This window comes from Mastomys coucha, chromosome X (assembly GCF_008632895.1).
Source record: "Mastomys coucha isolate ucsf_1 chromosome X, UCSF_Mcou_1, whole genome shotgun sequence".
Taxonomy (NCBI): domain Eukaryota; kingdom Metazoa; phylum Chordata; class Mammalia; order Rodentia; family Muridae; genus Mastomys; species Mastomys coucha.
In genome coordinates this window covers 121330521-121335653 of record NC_045030.1, presented here as the reverse complement: position 1 = coordinate 121335653, position 5133 = coordinate 121330521, and positions in this window count along the sequence as shown.

The window sequence follows — 5133 nt, the reverse complement described above, 5'->3', positions numbered from 1 at the left end:
CAACCAAGAAAGGCTCTGTTTTGAAATTTAAAAAAACAGATAGAGACATTTTGTGATAAGATTCAAGAATTGCTTCGAAAGTGTTTCTGACAAAATTGGAAAAATGTTTAGAAAAAGTGTTAAAATTGAAAAACTCAATGGATAAAATGCTGGTAAAAGGGAAAACACAGAAAGCCTAGGTTTCCTTATTGGAAGTCAGGTAGAAACATTTTAGGATAAGATTCAAGATGTTCTTCGAAAGTGTTTCTGATAAAATTGGAGAAATGTGAAGAAAGAAGTGAAAAAATTGAAGAATTCCATGAAAAAAAATTCTAGTCAGAGGGAAAACAGGGAAAGCCTACATCAAATAAATGAGAAAGCAAACAGAAACATTTTGTGTTAAAATTCAAGGTTTTCATCAAAATTGGTTAGAATTAATTAAAGAAATCTAGAGAAAATATCATGAAATTTGAAAAATTCGGTGAAAAAAAAATGAAGGTAAAAATAAAACATGGAAAACCTATGTTTCCTAATTGATAAAGCAAACAGAAACATTTCGTGAAAAGATTCAAGATTTTCTTGGAAAGTGATTCTAATAAAATTGGACAAATGTATAGAAAAAATGTGATGAAATTAAAGAATTCGATGGAAAAAATGCAACCAAGAAAGGCTCTGTTTTGAAATTTAAAAAAACAGATAGAAATATTTTGTGATAAGATTCAAGATTTGCTTCGAAAGTGTTTCTGACAAAATTGGAAAAATGTTTAGGAAAAGTGTTAAAATTGAAAAGCTCAATGGATAGAATGCTTGTAAAAGGGAAAACACAAAAAGCCTATGTTTCCTACTTGCCAAGGCAGATAGAAACATTTTATGGTAAGATTCAAGATTTTCTTCAAAAGTGTTTCTGATAAAATTGGAGAAATGTGCAGAGAGAAGTGAAAAAATTGAAGAATTCCATGAAAAAAAATTCTAGTCAGAGGGAAAGCAGGGAAAGCCTACATCAAATAAATGAGAAAGCAAACAGAAACATTTTGTGATAAAATTCAAGGTTTTCTTGGAAACTGGTTAGAAAAAATTGAAGAAATCTAGAGAAAATATCATGAAATTTGAAAAATTCGATGAAAAAAAATTGAAGGTAAAAATAAAACATGGAAAACCTATGTTTCCTAATTGATAAAGCAAACAGAAACATTTTGTGAAAAGATTCAAGATTTTCTTGGAAAGTGATGCTAATAAAATTGGACAAATGTATTGAAAAAATGTGATAAAATTAAAAAATCGATGCAAAAAATGCAACGAAGAAAGAGTCTGTTTTGAAATTTAAAAAAAAAAAAAACCAGATAGACAATTTTTTGATAAGATTAAAGATTTGCTTCGAAAGTGTTTCTGACAAAATTGGAAAAATGTTTAGAAAAAGTGTTAAAATTGAAGAACTCAATGGATAAAATGCTGGTAAAAGGAAAAACACAGAAAGCCTATGTTTCCTACTTGCCAAGGCAGATAGAAACATTTTATGATGAGATTCAAGATTTTCTTTGAAAGTGTTTCTGATAAAATTGGAGAAATGTGCAGAAAGAAGTGAAAAAAATTGAAGAATTTGATGAAAAAAAATTCTTGTCAAAGTGAAAACACAGAAAGCCTACGTCAAATAAATGAGAAAGGAAACAGAAACATTTTGTGATAAAATTCAAGGTTTTCTTGGAAACTGGTTAGAAAAAATTGAAGAAATCTAGAAAAAATGTCATGAAATTTGAAAAATTTCGATGAAAAAAAATGAAGGTAAAAATAAAACATGGAAAACCTGTTTCCTAATTGATAAAGCAAACAGAAACATTTTGTGAAAAGATTCAAGATTTTCTTGGAACGTGATTCTAATAAAATTGGACAAATGTATAGAAAAAATGTGATAAAATTAAAGAATTCGATTGAAAAAATGCAATGAAGAAGGGCTCTGTTTTCAAATTTAGAAAGCAGGTAGAAACATTTTGGGATAAGATTCAAGATTTTATTGGAAAGTGTTTCTGATAAAAAGGGAGAAATGCATAAAATGTGTTAAAATTGAAGAATTCGATGGAGAAAAAGAATTGTTGGTAAAAGGGAAACCACAAACAGCCTATGTTTCTTTATGGCCAAGGTAGATAGAAACATGGTAAAAGGTAAAAGGAAAACATGGAAAACGTATGTTTCCTAATTGATAAAGCAAACAGAAACATTTTGTGAAAAGATTCAAGATTTTCTTGGAAAGTGATGCTAATAAAATTGGAAAATGCCCATAAACATACAAGAAGAATGCAGACTTCCAAATGTAAATTCAGAAAATAAATTTTTCCCATCACATAATAATCAAAACACCAAAGGCACAGAACAAAGAAAGAATAGGGGTATACTGTGTGACACACATCAGGTTCTAGTGACACTACAACACATGCGTATATGAAGGACGGTCAGAAAGGCTCAGGAACTGCTGGGCGGTGGTGGTGCACGCCTTTAATCCCAGCACTTGGGAGACATAGGCAGGCAGATTTCTGAGTTCGAGTCCAGCCTGGTCTACAGAGCGAGTTTCAGGACAGCCAGGGCTACACAGAGAAACCCTGTCTCAAAAAAAAAAATAAAAATGGAATAGATTCAGGACTGAGTAGTGCAGGTACTGTGGAACAGAGGTGAAACAGTCATTGCCTGTGTGACAGTAGCCTGAGGTGAATAGAGCAGCAAATGATTATCCAGTAGGATCAACAGTATGGTGTACAACAGCTGGAGACTGTAATTTATTCAACTTTATAGAAAAACGATCAACACACTGCTTCAGACCAGCCCCTGTGTGAAAAAAAATGGAGTATATTCCTTAGCTTATTGAATGCACTTAAGTTTCACTTTGAAAGTTATTGGTGAGTGTGGAGTGGTGGAAATTAGGAAAGGGGAAAACCTTAACCTTCTTATCTACATATCTGTGGCTTTTCTTTATAAAAGATAAATAATAAGTTCCATGACAAGTGTGGATATTTCTCTATCTGTTTTTCTTTGGTTTCTGTATTTTCTGTTTATTGTAGAGGGCTTGTACAACCCTTAAGTTGGTTCAGGACAGCCCATGATAAAGCCTTTTTTTTTGGTTTCTATACACTTGAGTTAATTTTGATTAGTCATCATGTATATCTGGGCTTATTTTCTTGCCTAATTTCACAGAGAAAAACATGATATCCCTTAGACCTTGAGATGACAAGTGGTAAGAGTTCTTATTTTAATAACTGCTTACAACTAGGAAGGTGCTGTAGAAACTCTCTCTTATAAATTGTAGAACTGTCACCCAAGTTAATCCAGTAAACAGTGGAAGACTGTTGCATCATTTTCTGGCCTTGTTTTGAAAAGAAAGGTACAAGATTCCTATTATTGCAGCTAAAAAGCTGAAATACTTATTTTCAGCCCCCTTAAAATATCAGTTTATATTCAGTTACCAACCCCTCTCCCATTTAATTTTCTTATAGCAAATAACTTGATGTTCAGTTTCAGAATATACCATTCTCTTTCACGTGCGAGTAACTAAACACTCACTCTTTCTTCTACTGGAAAACTTATCCCCCAAGATTTGAAAAGCTACTTCCTTCCTGTTCTTCATATATTCATCCCAAAAGTCATCTTTCCCCAGAGGCCTTTCCTGACTGTGATATATAGAAAGGTGCCCTCTGAATAAAACTGTTTTCTTTACATCATCCATTACTATCTTTGTTGTTTATTTGTTTTCAATTTTTTTGGCCTCCAAGTCTTACTTTTAAGAGGTATAACTGCCATTTAGGATGTCTGCTATATCCTTAGAGAATAGACCACAACAAGCTTAATACAGTAAATTGCAAATGCTTAGGTATTGTCTAAGTTTAGATTTGTATTTCTGTGATAAAACATCATGACTAAAACAAATTGTGAAGGAAGGAATTTTTTTCATCTTAAAAATCTCAGATCACACTCAATCACTGAAAGAAGTCAGGACCGGGACTCAAGGCAGGGACATAGTGACAAGAACTGAAGCAAAAACCATGGAATAGTACTTCTTACTGGCTTGCTTCCCAGAACTTGCTTACTAAGATTCATGACATATTTCAGGACCATCTTCCCAGAAATGGTAACACCCAACATACTGTGGATCCTCCACATCAATCAGCAATCCAGAGACTAACCCATAGACTTGTCTATAGGCAATTTTATAAAAACATTTTCTCAATTAAGTTTCTCATTCTAGATTGACTAGGTTTGTGTCAAATTGACAAAAAACAACCAGGACAGATAAGACGGATCACTTGCCTAACAAGTCTACAGGTAGAATTAAATAAAAGCATAAACAAGACATGGTAAGGCACTGGTTACACTCAATTCCCAATTATTTTAGTTGCTCTCAACACCATAGTTGATAATTCCCAGGAGTTCTGAGGAATATTATAGGCCAGTAAAATGTCAGTGGCTAAGCTGAATGCCTATTTTCCTCATAAAATACACTTTTGCTTCCCTGAAACATTTTGGCCTGGAAGGATTTGAGGCTACCAGAATCATGCACCATTAACTTTTTAATATCATAAAGGCAGTGTAAAACTATAAAGTGCTATGATATAGAAAAATCATTAGGGAGTAACCAAAGAATTTTGCCAATGAAGCTCAGAGACAGAAGTTATATGTTTGAACAGTCCAAATCTGCTCGGGAAGTTCATTGCCTAAAGCAGACCAGAGAGAAAAAATAAAAGAGCATGAGGTTCAATCTCTGGGGATAGACTGCTTGCTATATTGTTTTCATGTGCGTGGTTTTAAGCAAATTGTGTTTGAATTTTCATTCCTTTATCTATAAATCAGATAAAGGCAGATACTATGTTTCTATGTAAAATGTACCTGGCATGTGGCAGCATTTCAGGCATTTTCACCTTTTGTTGTTGTTGTTGTTGTTGTTGATGATGATGGTGTTGATATTGTTGCTCTAAAGATCAAAATGCAAAAATTATTAAAGTATAACAAAAGTATAACTAGACAAAAGTATAACTAGATGACTTTTCAGAGATTAAATGTAACTCAAGAGTATATCCTTCCTGGGGCCTAGAAGGAATTGTAGACTTACATGGGAGGGTAATAGGGCTAAACTGCTGCACTTGCCTCCTCCATATGGGCTCCTCCTCAGGCCCC